The sequence below is a fragment of the Bos mutus genome, chromosome X, assembly GCF_027580195.1.
Source record: "Bos mutus isolate GX-2022 chromosome X, NWIPB_WYAK_1.1, whole genome shotgun sequence".
NCBI lineage: Eukaryota > Metazoa > Chordata > Mammalia > Artiodactyla > Bovidae > Bos > Bos mutus.
In genome coordinates, this window is record NC_091646.1 from 51,430,357 (window position 1) to 51,448,864 (window position 18,508).

An 18,508-nucleotide genomic window follows, 5' to 3' on the forward strand; every position below is an offset into this window, starting at 1 on the left:
AATTAATGGGTGTGGCTGTACTCCATAAAATTAACTCACAAAACAGTTGACAGGCTGGATTTATCTTGCAGGGCATAGTTTGCAGACTTCTGACTTCCTGGTTTCCTCACTAATTAATGAGTTAAATAAAATCTTAGACATGTGTTCACTTGTGTTACCTTTACATTTGTATGAGGATCATGATTTAACTTTTTTTATTTTTAAATTATCCTTTAACAGCCATTTTGTGTTCAGATTGAGGTTAGGTGGAAAATTGAATTTTATTCTTATCAAGTTTTGCCTTCGCTTTGAACTCCAAAATTATACTGAATGATCTTAAGCTTCCCATTAAAAATCATGTTTTTTTTTTTTTTTTAACAAAGTGAAGAAGGGCAGGGGTGGGGGGAGAAAGAAGAAGGAAATTAACACACCAATAAATTAGATTTGGTTCATATTATCTACAACTGTATTTCTAATGAAACCTGGTACATGAACTGACTGGATTGAATTTTTAAAATTTGTAATGATGTGGGCTTAGGGCATGGCCACTAAAGCAGTTACATTGCCTGCATCTCCCTGGGGCTTTACCTTCAGGCCCTAATGAGTTTGCTCCTGGATTTGCCCTAGGTCGTCCGGTTGAGAAGCTGGTGTTACAGTCTAGGACCCTTCTGGATTAATGAGCATGAGACAGAGTCACTTGGCTCAGAGCTCATCACACAAAACACTTGCAGTACAGTGCACACTGAGAAAAAGCCAGCTTCTTTATATTTCCAGCTAAATTCCATTGCCAGAGGACACAACAGAGGAACAGCTGATGCTCTACTTTACCCACTCCCAGGACTGGCTAGGACTTTTGCAAGGTTATTGTTCTCAAGGGATCCAAATGATACGTTCATTTCCATTAACCTCATCACTGGACACAATCTGCTAATTGGAATTTCTGATTCCTATTGTTACCAGCTTTAAGCACGAGCCCTTGCTGGAGTTTATCATAGGCTTCTGAAATTAAACCCCCCATTTGTAATTAATGGGCAGACCCTTATCAGGAGCCACCTCATTCATACCCACAATGCTGTCTGGTCATAGGCTGAACCTCTCAAATTGGCACTTCCTCATACTGCTGGCCTGATAGCATCATGTTGGAAATGAATCTCCCATCTGTGCCAGGATTTAGTGAAACTGCAATACCTCTCTTCCACCTGCTAGGTCTCCTTCTCCTCACCCTAATATGCCAGTTAAAAATCAATGTTCAGTCTTTTTCAGTCCAAGAGACTGTTGAAAATGAATTTCATTTCCCTGTAGAACTCAGAAATGAAGAACACTAGCATCTAATCACGTCACATTACCAGCTGCCCACTCTGCTGTACCTACAAGGTCAGTTAGCTAAGTAATGGTGATGCATGGGCTACTTTGGAGCAGCCATTGGCATCAGATGGGAAACAATTTGTTTCCCAGACTGTGCTAAAAACAGAACCATTATAATCGGAATTTGCTGGATCATCTCAGCTGATTTCAAGGCCAAAGTGTATATAGATTGGAAGGCTAAAATGGACAAAACTTATTTGGGTACAATATCACAGAATGCAACTGATGTTTTTTAGAAAGTCAATATTTATATGTAAAAAATAAATAATGTATATAACAATGGCCAGCATTAGCCTGATTATTCTAAATGGCTAAATTTAGATAAATTCTTTTTTTTTTTAATTTAGATAAATTCTAATGGCTATTGGTTACTCAGTACTTCCATATGCTAGGCACCATGCTGTAGTATCTCATTTAGTCCTCACCATGGCTCTATGCTGTGGGGTTCCCAGGTGGCACTAGTGGTAAAGAACCCGCCTGCCAATGCAAGAGACATGAGGCAGGTTCCATCCCTGGGTCAGGAATTATCCTCATTTTACACCTGAGGAAACTCAGCCTTGGATAAGCTAAGTACCTTGTCCAAGGTCACATATCTAGGAAGAAGGGTGACCAGAACTTGAACACAGGCAGTTTGGCTCCAAAGCCTGTATTGTTAACTATTATACTACTTGACCTCCAACCAGCAAAACACCAACTATTTATTACATCAATAAAGAAATCTACAATCCCAACACTGCATATTCAGACACATAAAATTGCAGGTTTCACTGGATATTGATTAAACTCGTCAACTAATGTTCTACCTTGTGTATGTGCTAGGTCACTTCAGTTGTGTCCAACTCTTTGTGACCCTATGGACTGTAGCCTGCCAGGCTCCTCTGTCCATGGGATTCTCCAGGCAAGAATACTGGAGTGAGTTTCCATGCCCTCCTCCAGGGGATTTGGGTTTAGTTGCTTTACAATGTTGTGTTAGTTTCTGCTCTACAGCAAAGTGAATCAGTTATACTTATACATGAGGATATGGGTTATTATGGGGGTGGAAAAATGTCAGAATTAAAGTTCTGGCCCTTGTGTCTATAGGGCTACACAGAGGAATGGAGCCCCAATGTGCCAGTTTGAGTGTAGTTAGCTTTGCAGGTAGCCCCCTGGTGGAACTTGAAATAGAAAACATTTTAAGAAAGCTATTGTTCTTGATTCTTTTTTTTTTTTTTTTTTTGTATAGGTCATCATGTAATTTTTAAGTTAAATTTCTCTTGTAGATGGCTTTACTGGAAAGAGGATGCTGCAAGCTGGTTTGCAGTTTTCCATGTCATTGTTCATCACATGACTAGGGGGAGTTCAATAAAGATTTATGGAAAGGGCTAAGAACCCACATGCAGAAACCTTGTGATCCAACCAGGGCACAGGACCATGTGCGGGCTAGGGTGACCAGACTGACATCAAATCTATTGTGGGATTCAATAAAAATGAAGTCTTATTATTGTATATTTTTTCTAGTGGGTAACAATCTTGCTAGGAGCACATTTTCCAGCAACACAAAATCAGAAGGAACAAAAAGAGGATCTTTCATGTAAAAAGAGGAATTGAGAAACTCTGTTTTAAGTAGCTCATAGCCATAGTCCATTGAAAGTTCATATTTTTCAATTGAAAACTATGTTCATTGCCATAAATTGAAAATTGATAGGTATTACCATGAGTCTCAGTTTAGGTCTAGAAGAGCTTGAGTGACAAAAATTAAGCTCAGTTGGTTCTCAGAGTGTTAAAGGAAAGTTAGAAAAGGGTAATTATCACCATTATTCTCAAAAGCTGAGTGACATAAGCCTGAATAAAGAAAATGACGTAACGTCAGCTAGTAGTAAGTGAGAGACCTTTTAAAAAGGTATAAAGAAAACCAGACCAGAAATCTAGAACCAGAATTAAACAATGTCAAGTATTCCCTTTGCTGATCATCATTTTCATGTCATGCTCCATACACATGCCAAATGTTGTTTTGCTTTAAAGTTGCTCAGCTCATATGCAAGTGTCAGACTGAAGGGTTATATGACTGTAGGATGAGGCTTGAGGGTGGAGATTGGGTCATATTCATAAAGCAGTTATTGAGCCTCACCTTCCTGCTTCTCTCAGTTATCCATACCCTTGGCAAGCCAAGTGGCTGGCACCAGCCTCCAGAAGTAGACTACTACTACTCAACAGCTATTTAAACTGTGAGCATAGTCCCTGAGGAGGGAGGAAGTTAATTTTTCTTTACATGAGTATCCTTGATCTTTTCAGCAAAGGAAACTGTATAACGTCATCAACTATCTTCCATTTTCCAAATTTCCAGATAGGGCTAAATCATCTATCAGTTCAGTTCAGTTCAGTCACTCAGTCGTGTCTGACTCTTTGTGACCCCATGGACTGTAGCATGCCAGGCCTCTCTGTCCATCACCAACTCCTGGAACTTGCTCAAATTCATGTCCATTGAGTTGGTGATGCCATCCAACCATCTCATCCTCTGTTGATCCCTTCTCCTCCAGGCCTGAATTTTGCATGTCTGGTCCTGCTGATTGCTGCTACATAGGGGCACTTGGTGAATAGTCAGACAAAGGGCAGTGAAAAGTAGGGGATCATTATGTAGGCTCTTTAGAGTTTTCCCAAGCTCAGAGTTAGGAGAAGGAAAATTGTTTTATGATCTGGATTTTCCAGTTTGGCTTTCTGGAACGACCAAATTGGATTTTCAACTTTTCTCCTGAAGACAACACATGAGAAAATGTACCTAAATTGCAGCACGGAGAAATTTTAGGGGCCCTGAAATATAAAATATAAGCTCTAGCCCAGTGACTGGCTCTGGCCTGTGGGCCTCATAGCCCATATTTCTGTCTCTGAGGCTCAGGAAGTGTGGCTGGGGGAGAACATGAGTTTCTTCTATGCTATCGACTTCAAAGAAGCATGGTCCTAATATTTCTGGCTCTTCTAAATAGTCCTTATGATTTTGGAAGCTGTATACACACCTAAATTTAAATCCTTTAAAGAATGCCTTTAGTTTTTACACTGTACCATCTTTTGGGGGTAATGAGGTCAGCTACTTTATTACAGTCTGTGGAAATCATAACCTATCATTCATCTTAAAACTTGGGCAGTTTCAAAGACTCTTCTTGCAGATATCCTAGCCATTGGTGAACTAGAGCTAGTTCTCCTTCTATGGAGCCTGCATCATCTTAGAGATTTCTCTTCTTTGCATTTTTTTTTCCAGATTGAAAAGTTGTTGTCTAAAAAATTCGATCCCAAATTTGGAAAGGAACTGTTTCCTTCCAGATGATTTAAAGGGAGTAAACTGGGGGTAGTGTAAAAATTGTACTGAATTATTCAGGGAGGTTAGAGACCCTCTGCATTTGAAGGCTTGTAAGGGGGTGGCAGAGGATGAGGTGGTTGGATGGCATCACCAACTCAATGAACATGAGTTTGAGCAAACTCTAGGAGATAGTGAAGGACAGGGAAGCCTGGCATGCTGTAGTCCATGGGGTCACAAAGAGTCGGACATGACTGAGTGACTGAACAACAAAGAGCAGGACAGTTGCTTCCTTGTCTAAGATTGTTTAAGAATCCTTCCAGGGCAGAGTTTCTCAACTTTTGGGGCCAGATAATTCTTTACTGTGGGGTGCTAACCTGTGCACTGTATCATGTTTAGCAGCACCTATAGGCTCTCCCTTTCCACAGTTTTCACAACCAAAAATATCTCCAGACATTGCCAAATGTCCCCTGGGGGTATGAGGCTTGTTTGGCAGTGGGTAGACTGGAGCAAGGAGAGACAGAAGTAGCTAGAGTTAGTCGTGCCTGTCTTAGGCTTGTCTTCTACCTGAGAATTGTGACACAATCCCATCAGTACACTGACCCACTAGGACAATGATTCTCAACCTCGGGAAGGGAAGGAGTAGGAATGCCCTTCCTTTCCCCAGGAGAACGTATTGATACTGAATTTTTGGTGAAGTATTAATTTTGAGCAGGTCTAGAATTCTGTATTATGAGAACTAATAACCATATTTGATTATTTCATTTGTATTTATTTATTAAAACTATTCATTTGTTCATTTGGCTTTGCCAAGTCTTGGTTGCAGCATGCAGGATCTTTTCATTGCTGCATGTGAACTCTTAATTGTGGCATGTGGGATCTAGTTCCCTGCCTAGGGATCAAACCCAGGGCCCCTGCATTGGGAGCATAGAATCAGCCACTAGATCACCAGGAAATTCCCCATTTGGTTATTTGTTTTAAACATTTATTTTATTTTTAAAATTTATTTTATGATTAAAGTTAAATGATATTTAAAAATTCAATTCCTTAGTCACTCTGTGTGTCTACATTTCAACTACTCCCTAGCCATATGATGGCTACCTTATTGGATGGTATAGATAGAAAACATTTCCATCATGGCAGAAAGTACTGTTGGATAGTGCTGCTCTAGGAGGTTGATAATCACTGTACAAGAGAGCCCCACTGAAGTCTCTAGAGATGCTTTAGCAGTGGGTAATAGTTAACATTTGCCAAATAATTTAAAACGTGCTAGGAACTTTGCCAAGCATTTGACATGTATTATCTCTTGTTTTCTTTCCATCTCTTCTTAATCTCTTACGCGTCTGCTAGGTTTCTACCATTTTTATACTTCATTGTGCCCATCTTTGGGCAGAATGTTCCCTTGATGTTTCCAATTTTCCCAAAGAGATCTCTAGTCTTCCCCCTTTTGTTGTCTTCTTCTATTATTAAACAGTGTTCATTGAAGAAGGCCTTCTTGTCTCTTCCAGATATTCTCTGAACCTCTGCATTTAATTGGATGTATTTTCCCTCTCTCCCTTGCTTTTCAATTCTCTTCATTCTTCTTCTATTTGTAAAGCCTCCTCAGATAACCACTTTGACTTCTTGCTTTTCTTTTTCTTTGGGATGGTTTTATTTACTGCCTCCTGTAAAGTATTACAGACCTCTGTCCATAGTTCTTCAAGAACACTGTTATCTAGATCTAGTCCCTTGAATCTATTTGTTACCTCTGCTGCAAATTCATACAGGATTTGATTTGTCATATCTGTCTGGCCTAGTGTTTTTCTTGGTTTTCTTTACTTTAAGCCTGATTTTTGCTATGAGAAGCTGATGATCTGAGCCACAGGCAGCTGCAGATATTGTTTTTGCTGACCGTATACAGCTTCTCCATCTTTGGCTACAAAGAATGTAATCAATTTGATTTTGGCAAGAGTTAGAACCCTGTACGGAATAACTCATTGGTTCAAGATTGAGAAAGGAATATGACAGAGCTGTCTGCTGTCACCTTGTTTGCTTAACCTATATGCTGAGTCCATGAGAAATGCTGGGCTGGATGAGTTACAAGCTGGAATCAAGATATGTCTCAAGATGGCAGAGTAGAAGGATGTGTGCTCAACTTCTCCTGCGAGAACTCCAAAATTGCAACTTGCCTCTGACAAGAGAATGTTTGATCTCACCAAAAAAAGATACCCCACGTCCAAGGGCAAAGGAGAAGCCCCAGCAAGACAGTAGGAAGGGTGAAACTGGATTAGAATCAAACCCCATACTTGCCAGAGAAGCTCGGAGGGCTCAAACAAAACCTTGTGTGCACCAGGACCCAGATACCCGACAAAGACTGAGCCAGACCTGCCTTTGAGTGTTTGAGTGTTTCCTTCAGAGCTATGAGTCAGCAGTGGCCTACCGAAGGGGCAGGGGCTCTGGGTGCTGCAGACTTGGGTGTGGCATAAGGGCTCTTGGAAGAGGTCACCATCAATCCCACCATAGAGCCGCCAAGCAGACAACCCATAAACTGCAGAACAATTATACCAAATAAATTCTTGCACTGTTAAGAAAGTTCTAGGACCCACAACAGATTTCCCAACCTGGGGATCTGGAAAAGGGACTGAGAACGTCCAGAGAATTTGACTTTGGAGCCCAGTGGGATTTCATTACAGAACTTACACAGGACTGGGGAAGCAGACTCTTGGAGGGAACAAACAAAATCTTGTGCACACCAGGACCTAGGAGAAAGGAACAGAAATCCCACAGGAGACTGACTCAGACTTGCCTGTGAGTTTCTAGGAGTCTCTGGATGAGGTGTGGGTAGGCAGTGGTCTGCTGCAGGGTTGGGGGCACTGAGTGCAACAGTGCATGCTTGGGACCTTTTGAAGGAGGTCGCCATTATCTTCATTACCTCCACCATAGTTTGGTCTCAGGTAAAACAACAGGAAGGGAACACAGCCCCACCCATCAACAAAAAGTTGGATTAAAGATTTACTGATCATGTCCCTTCCCATCAGAACAAGACCAGGTTCCCCCACAGTCAGTCTTTCCCATCAGGAAGCTTCCATAAGCCTCTTATCCTTATCCATCAGAGGGTGGACAGAATGAAAGCCACAATCAGAAAACTAATAAAACTGACCACATGGACCACAGCTTTGTCTAATTCAATGAAACTATGAGCCATGCCATGTAGGGCCACACACAACGGTTGGCTCATGGTGGAGAGTTCTGACAAAACGTGGTCCAATGGAGAAGGGAATGACAAACCACTTCAGTATTCTTGCCTTGAGAACCCCATGAATAGTATGAAAAGGCAAAAAGATAGGACACTGAAAGATGAACTCCTCAGGTCAGTAGGTGCCCAATATGCTACTGGAAAAGAGTGGAGAAATAACTCCAAAAAGAATGAAGGGATGGAGCCAAAGCAAAAACAATACCCAGCTGTGGATGTGACTGGTGATAGAAGCAAGGTCCGATACTGTAAAGAGCATTATTGCATAGGAACCTGGGATGTTAGGTCCATGAATCAAGGGAAATTGGAAGTGGTCAAACAGGAGATGGCAAGAGTGAACGTCGACATTCTAGGAATCAGCAAACTAAAATGGACTGAAATGGGTGAATTTAACTCAGATGACCATTATATCTACTACTGTGGGCAGGAATCCCTTAGAAGAAATGGAGTAGCCATCATGGTCAACAAGAGTCTGAAATGCAGTACTTGGATGCAATCTCAAAAACTACAGAATGATCTCTGTTCGTTTCCAAGGAAAACCATTCAATATCACAGTAATCCAAGTCTATGCCCCAACCACTAATGCTGAAGAAGCTGAAGTTGAATGGTTCTATGAAAACCTACAAGACCTTCTAGAACTAACACCAAAAAAGACGTCCTTTTCATCATAGGGGACTGGAATGCAAAAGGAGGAAGTCAAGAGATACCTGGAATAACAGGCAACTTTGGCCTTGGAGTACAAAATGAAGCAGGGCAAAGGCTAACAGAGTTTTGCCAAGAGAACACACTGGTCATAGCAAACACCCTCTTCTAACAACAAAAGAGAAGACTCTACACTTGGACATCACCAGATGGTCAACACCAACATCAAATTGATTATATTTCTTGCAGCCAAAGATGGAGAATCTCTATACAGTCAGAAAAATAAGACCCAGAGCAGACTGGCTCAAATCATGAACTCCTTATTGCCAAATTCAGACTTAAATTGAAGAAAGTAGGGAAAACCACTAGACCATTCAGGTATGGCCTAAATCAAATCCCTTACAATTATACAGTAGAAGTGACAGATTCAAGGGATTAGATCTGATACTGTGCCTGAAGAACTATGGATGGAGGTTTGTGACATTGTACAGGAGGCAGTGATGAAGACAACACCCAAGAAAAAGAAATTCAAAAAGGCAAAAGGGTTGTCTGAGGAGGCCTTACAAATAGTTGAGAAAAGAAGAGAAGCTAAAGGTTAAGGAGAAAAGGAAAGATATACCCATTTGAATACAGAGTTCCAAAGAATAGCAAGGAGAGATAAGAAAGGCTTCCCCAGTGATCAATGCAAAGAAATAGAGGAAAAGAATAGAATGAGAAAGACTAGAGATCACTTCAAGAAAATTAGAGATACCAAGGGAACATTTCATGCAAAGATGGGCACAATAAAGGACAGAAATGTTATGGACCTAACAGAAGCAGAAGAGATTAAGAAGCAGTGGCAAGAATACTCAGAAGAACTATACAAAAAAGATCTTCATGACCCAGATAATCACGATGATGTGATCACTCATCTAGAGCCAGACATCCTGGAGTGCGAAGTCAAGTGGGCCTTAGGAAGTATTACTATGAACACAGCTAATGGAGGTGATGGGATTCCAGCTGAGCTATTTCAAATCACAAAAGATGATGCTGTGAAAGTGCTGTACTCAGTATGCCAGCAAATTTGGAAAACTCAAGCAGTGGCCACAGGACTGGAAAATGTCAGTTTTCATTCCAATCCCAAAGAAGAGCAATGCCAAAGAATGTTCAATCTATGGCACAATTGGACTCATTTCGTATGCTAGCAAAGTAATGCTCAAAATTCTCCAACTGAGGCTTCAACAGTACATGAACCAAGAACTTCCAGATGTTCAAGCTGGTTTTAGAAAAGGCCAAGGAACCAGAGATCAAATTGCCAACATCTGTTGGATCATAGAAAAATCAAGATAATTCCAGAAAATCATCTACTTCTGCTTTATTGATTATACCAAAGACTTTGACTGTGTAGATCACAACAAACTGGAAAATTCTTAAAGAGATGGAAATACCAGACTGCCTAACCTGCCTCCTGAGAAATCTGTACGCAGGTCAAAAAGCAACATTTTGAACTGGACATGGACTGGTTCTAAATTGGGAAAAGAGTACATCTGCCTGTATATTATCACCCTGCTTATTTAGCTTACATGCAGAGTACATCATGTGAAATGCTGTGCTGGATGAATTACAAGCTGGAATCAAGATTGCCAGGAGAAATATCAATAACCTCAGATATGCAGATGACACCACCCTTATGGTAGAAAGTGAAGGGGAACTGAAGAGCGTCTTGATGAAAGTGAAAGAGGAGAATGAAAAAGTTGGATTAAAATTCAACATTCAAAAAACTAAGATCATGGCATCCAGTCCTGTCACTTCATGGCAAATAGATGGAGAAACAATGGAAACAGTGAGAGACTTTATTTGGGGGGGGCTCCGAGATCACTGCAGATGGTGACTGTAGCCATGAAATTAAAAGATGCTTGCTCCTTGGAAGAAAAGCTGTGACAAACCTAGACAGCGTATTAAAAAGCAGAGACGTTACTTTGCCAACAAAGGTATGTGTAGTCAAAGCTATAGATTTTCCAGTAGTCATGTATGGATGTGAGAATTGGACTGTAAAGAAAGCTGAGTGCCAAAGAACTGACACTTTTGAACTGTGGTTTTGGAGAAGAGTCCTTGGACTGCAAGGAGATTAAACCAGTCAGTCCTAAAGGAAATCAGTCCTGAATATTCATTGGAAGGACTGATGCTGAAGCTGAAACTCCAATACTTTGGCCACCTGATGTGAAGAACTGACTCATTTGAAAAGATCCTGATGCTTGGAAAGATTGAAGGCAGGAGGAGAAGGGGACGACAGAGGATGAGATAGTGGATTGTATCACCAACACAATGGACATGAGTTTGAGTAGGCTCCAGGAGTTGGTGATGAACAAGGAATCCTGGTGTTCTGCGGTCCATGGGGTTGCAAAGAGTCGGACACGACTGAGCAACTGAACTGAACTGAACTGAAGTGAATCAAGATAGGCAGGAGAAACATCAACAACATCAGATATATGGATGATACCACTCTAATGGCAGAAAGTAAAGAGGAACTAAAGAGCCTCTTGATGAGGGTGAAGGAGGAGAGTGAAACAATTGCTTTAAGACTAAATATTAAAAAAAAAAAAAAAACTAAGATCATGGCATCTGGCCCCATTACTGCATGGCAAATAGAAGGGGAAAGAGTGGAAGTAGTGACAGATTTCCTCTTCTTGGGCTCCAAATTCACTGCAGATGGTGACTGCAGCTATGAAATCAGAAGATGATTGCTTCTTGGCAGGAAAGTGATAATAAACCTAGACAGTGTGTTGAAAAGCAGAGACATTACCAACAAAGGCCCATATAGTCAATGCTATGGTCTTCCTAGTGGTCAAGTATGGTTGTGAGAGCTGGACTGTAAAGAAGGCAGAACGCTAAAGAATTGATGCCTCTGAACTGTGGTGCTGGAGAAGACTCCTCAAAGTCCGTTGGATAGCAAGATCAAACCAGTCAATCTTAAGGGAGATCAACCCTGAATATTCACTGGAATGATTGGCACTGAAGCTAAAGTTCCAATATGGTCATCAAGTTGGTCAACATAGGTAGGAGAAACATCAAGTTGGTCATCTGATGCACATAGATGACTGATTAGAAAAGTCCCTGATGCTGGAAAAGGTTGAGGGTAGAAAGAGAAGTGGGCACCAGAGGATGAGATGACTGGATGGCATCACCAATGCAATGAACATGAACTTGGGCAAACTTTGGGAGATGGTGAGGGACAGGGAGGCCTGGTGTGCTGCAGTCCATGGGGTTGCAAAGAGTCCAGTGACTGAATAACAATAAGAATCTCATGTATGAGGTAGGAAATGCCACTGTTTGTATTTTATAGATAAGAAAACTGAGGCTCAGAAAGGTAAAGTAACTTGTCTAAGGCTACGCCACTACCAAATGGAGGAGCCAGGACTTTTATCCAAGCACTTTGGATCCAGATCTTGGGTTTATTAACAAGCATGTGGTATGGACTCAAGTGGTCAGGTGGAATTATGGCTTTCTGGCATCAGAATCAGCTAAGATATGCTGCTAGTGGATAAGAGAGAAGTTTCTTAATATGTGGGTAGAACACAGTATCTGGAGAAGATGGATGTACAGAGGTCTAGAAAGCAGGTGGTTGGTAGAGGTCTAGCAAACTGAATAGGGATGCTGGGCAGGATACAAGACAGGGACTCAAGTTGCTGGAATTAGTCTAGGCTATCTCAACCTTGGCACTCTTGATATTTTGGCCCAGCTGATTTTTTGTTGTTATTGTTGTTGTTGTGGGGGACTATCCTGTTCATTGTAGGGTGTTTAACATTATTTCTGATCTCTACCTGCTTAATACAGATAGCACTCCCTTCCAGAGGTGTGACAACCAAAAACATCTCTAGACATTTCCAAATGATTCCCCTGGGGTGCAAAATTTAGAACCATTACACTAGAATGTAAAGCAGAGGCTTGGATACAAGGCAGCAAGGCAGGGGTTTAGGCATAACTACCAAAATGCAAGACTCAGAGGGGACCAGCAGCTTGGCTGACTGGATACTGAAGTGCTGAGCTGCTGGCCTCCAGTTCTGAGAGTCCCTGTGACTAGGAACAGGATTAGTCCCAGAGCCAGTACTAGAAGAGTCACCCCATGAGAATGAAGGGTCTTCATCTGGGGGTGGCTGTACTGAATGGCTACAGTGGCAGGAAACTGGGCAGGTCATCATGGAGATGACCTTTCCATGGTATGGTGCTATTATTAGGTTATTTTCAATCCCACTAAAAAGGAGTCAAGGCACATGCACCTCATGGAAGTAAGACAGTTCCCTTGGTTATCATCAGAATGCAAACTCTATGAGTTATGGACGTTTTGGGCAAATATGAGACATCTACCATGACCAATCATGGCAGGAAACATATTTTATTGGTTGACACTGCTAGAGGCACCTTGCAGGGACTTTGTGTTTAGGTTCTTTCTTCTTGAACTCTCTACTTGGAATTTCTGAGTGGTTTCTCTAAGAGACACCCATGCAACAAGGAGCCTCTTGCTCTGCAAAAGGGCTTGACTAGAGTTGGGAAGCCTTTGAGAAAAAGAAACTTGAGACCAGACAGTGCCAAGAAGCTTAAGATCAACTAGCACAGACATCTCACTAAGAAGTCTTTCTTCTTTAGCAGAAAAACAGGCACCTTAATAGCACACTTCATAACGAGCAGTTGATTTTTCAGTATTCAATGGCCAGGAATAAGTTCCCGGGTCATTATAATAAATGGGGCATCTTTTAAAAAAATACATGACTTTCAATTGACAGGAAAAGTAGCTTAGATCATTTTGTGATTGAACCTATATCTAGCATGTGAACATCATCAATTGCAAGGAAGTGTTTTCCAAATACAGTCTTTGATGAGCAAAGACTAATGCCCATACAACGTAGTGCGTTTACTTGTATAGTTTCCCTCTATTACATTTTGAGAGGAAAAAACTTAAGAAAAATGCCACCCCCCACCATAATTTCTCCCTCTTTCAGACATTTCTTTGAATTGTTTTGCTTTGAACTGGGAGCTGCATTGTCAATTGTGTATTCTCAAGTGGAATGCCTTTTGTTCTTATCAGAACAGACCAAGTGTTAAAAAGAAGGAGCAGGAGCCTGGTTGCCTCCAGCTGGAAATGGGAAAAGGGAGAGCTACTTTGAGTTCCTTTTTTAAAAGATTTTTTTGATGTGGATGATTTTTAAAGTCTTTATTGAATTCGTTATAATATTGCTTGTTTTAGGTTTTGGTGTTTTAGCCACTTGGCATGTAGAATATTAGTTCTCTGACCAGGGACTGAACCTGCAAGCCCTGCATTGGAAAGGGGAGTCTTAACCACTGGATTGCCAGGGAAGTCCCTACTTTGGGTTTCTAATCCTACTGCTACTGCCTCTTGCCTCTCTTTCTCCCAAGTATGCGCACAGGCTGAGTGTGGGCTGTTATCTTCCCTCGAGAAGAGTGAGCTGTATGCTGCTCACTGCTGAATTAGGAAAACATCAGCTGTCTTGTCATTTTCCTGAAGTCAAACATGCCCCAAATATGAAACTTGGAAAGTCAAAGATATTTTCCACGGAAGGATGACCTTTCAAACATTTGCCAAACATTTCCCACTCTTTGAAAGACACACATAACCGGATTACCTTAGTGCTTCAATGAAGTCTTTTACTCTGTAGCACTTTTTCAGGAATGCAGGCCAGGGCTAATGGAAAGGAAGCCTTAGAAAGGACAGTGTTCCAAACTAAATTTGCTACTGCTAAATGTTCTCTTTCATATTCAGTCAACAGGGAATGAGAATCTTAGAGTGATGAAAAGTTGCAAGAGTGGTAGTGTTCGAGGTTCACAGATGCTTGCTGATTCTACCCCCAATTTCCAGTTGGGAGGAAACAGGACCCAGCTCTTGGAGGGCTCCACAGACCTAGAGGATTGTTTGTCTCCTTTCAGAAAAGAGCAGCAAAAGTGATCAGGTATGCAAGGAGGAGGCTTAGCTTCCAGCAAACTCTCCTTTATCTGTGGTCTCATAACACCATTTGTTCGTAAACTCGAGACTCCCTGGAGGCCCCAGACACATATTTGAGAATTTGGGGCAACTGACACTTGCACAGAATTGTGTTGGGACTTCTTTCAGACCTTGCCATGGTTCTGTTCCATCAAATTAACATAGGGATGTTTAACTCTTTTGGAGCCTAGCGGTTACTATGCCTTGGATTGGTTGCAGTAACAAAAGAATGACTAGATTGCCACTGTGTTGCCTTTAATCCTGAGGATTCTATGATTAAGTGGACCACAGCCAAACAGATATCCACCAGAACTCCAGAGGGTTTTTTTTTTTTTTCCTAGAAATGCATCATTGGGATCACTCCCTGTGGAGTTATCAGTGAACTCCGCTGTGGTTTTTATATATACTGGGGCTTTGTATTCTTGCCTCTCTGCTAAACCATTTAGGGTCAGACACCATACCTATTTAATGTGGTTTTGTAATGTAGTTTTTTAATAATTTAAAAATACTTTTCGTTTCTTTAGAGCATCCCTGTGAGATTATTTAGCATTATCCTTTTGCTTTTCAATGGTAAGAGGTTAAACTATGAAGAAGTTGAGTAATTTGCCTAAGGCCACATAACAGTTGGGGCTTCCCTGGTGGCTCAGATGGCAAAGAATCTGCCTGCAATGCAAAAGACTTGGGTTTGATCCCTGGGTCAGGAAGATCCCCTGGAGAAGGGAGTGGCAAACCACTCCTCTATTCTGGCTGGAGAATTCCATGGACAGAGGAGCCTGGCAGGCTACAGTCCACAGGGTCGCAGAGTCAGATATGACTGAGCAATTAACACTATAACACACTACATCACAGTTGAGGGATGAAGTCAACATGAGAACTCTGCTCTCAGACTTTTCTCATCATATCATGCCCTACACCTGATATACACATTGCAAAATCACAGGATTGGAAGAGCCCTTGAGATGATAGTCCAGCTTATAATAGATGTTAAGCCTCCTTTGCAACATTCCTGCCCAATGGCCACTCTACCTCTGCTCAGACATGCCATGTGGTAATAGGCCATTTTATTTCTCTCCACTGCTGAGATGTGGTTTTGAAACTGGGTGGCCACATTTCCTTCTTTCCCATCGAATGTTCCTCAACACCTTTGAGCTGCTCTCTCTAGTATGGAATTCTTTATTAAGAATGCTTTCCTAGGTAGTGGCGTGGCTCACAGCAAGCTGTAAAGATGTACTCCTTCCTATTTATGACTCCATCTTTGTGGCAGCAGTAGTGGTGGCTGCAGAGGTTTCAGTAACCAATATACAGTTCTCTGTCCATGTCCAGGAGCTACATGCTCTAGAGTGGACTGGCCAGGAGACAGTTACTCAGATCAAAGCTTGTGGAGGCTCACTGGAGGGCAACACCTTGGAAAATCAAGCAGTGCTCCCGGCAGGCATGCCTATGGAGGAGACTCTTGGCCAGCGTGGGGTGGAGACCTTGACCACTCTGGAAGTAGCTGGCCACATGCTTGGAGGTAAAGCCCATTGTACTGTATATTCCTATTTGCTGGGAGTACAGACTCTCAAAGCGGCCAGAAAGTATGAAAAGGAGGGATAGTGAGAGGAGGAGGAGACACTGATGGCTGAGTTAAGTGGCAGATGTAGGACAACTGTCACTTCATGAATGTTGTATCCACTTTGGGCAAGAAGAAGGGTGCCAATTTTAACTCTTAAATCCTTTGTGATACTGTTTTTTTTTTTCTAATAAAGTCACTTGATGCCTGCTAAGTTGCTTCAGTCATGTCTGACTCTTTGTGACACTATGGACTATAGCCCACCAGGCTCCTCTGTCCATGGGATTCTCCAGGCAAGAATATTGCAGTGGATTTCCATTTCCTCCTCTGGGGGATCTTCCTGACCCAGAGATTGAACCCACGTCTCCTGTGTCTCCTACATTGGCAGCAGGTTCTTTACCACTAGTATCACTTGGGGAGCACAATAAAGCTGCTTGGTCTGTTTAAAAAATGATTTACTATCTTACAGTTCATTCCCTCTAGTTACAAGGTGGCTCCTCACTCATCTGGCCAGCTTATGTTGGTAGGCTCAAGGGTCTTTCAAGACATATTTCAACCTGGTTTTAAAGAAGTAGCTCAGGATTGAGAGGGTTAGCTCAGTGTTCTCATTACACCACCGTTTTCTGTCTGGTTACCAGATCTCTGATCCTGAAGACCACGGGGGATAGAAATGCCTTGAAAGACCAAGGCTACCACCTGAACTGTTTAGTTGAATTTATTCAGGCTTCCGCCTAGGTAGTTTAAATACAAAGTAGTGGAAATGACCAAATAATGATCTCCAGTTAAAGACAGCTTAGCTCATTTAAGTATCTCCTCCTAAACAAGACCTATGGTATTATCTCTCAAGTAAGTTCCAGGATCCAGAGAATACTTCTTGTTCTAATCTGACAGGCTATTACCCAGAAAAGCTTAGCACTGACAGCAGAATATGCAAGCCCACCTTGTTGGAATTACTGGTTTACCAGTGGGAACCAGCTAATTTAGAAATCAGCAGTCTCTTATTATATAAAATGATGGGAACTTTAACACTGGAGGAAAGAAATCAGGTTCCCAATAGGGAAGGCAGAAAAATAATGACACCAAGGACAAATCAGTGCTCACCACTGTGTACCTCCTCAGAAGTCCAAGGGAAGGCTATTTGGCTAGTGAAAGCTGTGAATTATGACCACATAATAATAGTCAGAGGGTGTTAGTTACAAACTAAATAGGTTTGGTTTTTAGACACATGTGTTTCATTTATAGAAGACATTTTAATGCTTTCCTGTCTATGGTGCACTAATCTGGAGTCAAAAATATTGTCACTTAGACACTCATGTGACCTTCCTACCTTGAATCTCTAGATCCCTGTCATCTAAAAAGAGAGACTTCTTTCACGGGGGTGATGGAAGTCTTTTGGGGCACCTTGAATCAGAAACCTTGGCCTGGGTTTTTGTTTAGAGCAAATATCAGCTCCTTAAAGTAGAAAATATTTGACTGAAAGAAGGTTTGTAAATCTTTAGACTGTCTTTCCTCTCTACTAAGAGCTGAAGTAGAGGTAATTATTTAGTCTATAACATGCAAGATTTAGGTTAGATGTAAGGAAAACAGTTCAGAATGGGTGACCATGGGTTGTCACAGAATTCACTCTGTGTGGCTTTCAAGACAGAAGAACTAAATTTTAATGTGTTAATAGTAGAAGTGACAATTGAAAGCGAGAAGTTGGCTCTGTTGTAAAAGTCCCTCCATTGAGCTTGGACAAATCACTTCCCCTTTGTGAGTCTCACTGTCCCCATCTATAAATTGGGAGGAAATGGAGTAGACAGTCTTTTCAGGTTTGACATTCTATGAATTTCACTTATTCATGTGACAGCATGGTTGGACCTTGAGGACATTATGCTAAATGAAATAAGTCAGACAGAAAAAGTAAATACTGTGTGATGTCACTTACATGTGGAATTTGGAAAAAAAAAACAAAGTTCAACTTCCTAATACAGAGACTGGATTGGTGGATATGCCAGAGGTAGGAGTAGGGGAATAAGGGGAAAAAGTGAAGAAGGTCAAAGGCTACAAACTTCCAGGTATAAAATAAATAAGTCCTGGGGATGGAATGTACAACATGATTATTATATAATCATGTTAATAATATTGTTAATAATATTGTGTTAAATATTTGAAAGCTGTTAAGAGAGTAGTCTTAAAATTTTCATCACAAGAAAGAAAAACAGTTGTATGTAATTATGTGTGGTGATGGATAAATTGGGGTTTTCCAGGTAGTACTAGTGGTAAAGAACCACCTGCCAATGCAGAAGACACAGAAGATGCAGGTTTGATCCTTGGATCAGGAAGATTCCCCCAGAGGCCGGCATAGCAACCCACTCCAGAATTCTTGCTGGGAGAATCCCATGGACAGAGAAGCCTGGTGGATTCAGGCTACAGTCCATAGGGTCACAAAGATAATATTCTGTTGAATATTTGAAATTTGTTAGAGTAGATCTTAAATATTTCATCACAGGATAG

General features: G+C 41.4%; 1 protein-coding gene across 1 annotated transcript in view; it reads right to left on the reverse strand.

Annotated features, from left to right (window-relative positions):
- TRPC5 (transient receptor potential cation channel subfamily C member 5) overlaps positions 1 to 18,508 on the reverse strand; it is a 348,936-nt gene that overhangs the window by 152,450 nt on the left and 177,978 nt on the right. The gene's annotated exons all lie outside the window — the stretch shown is intronic.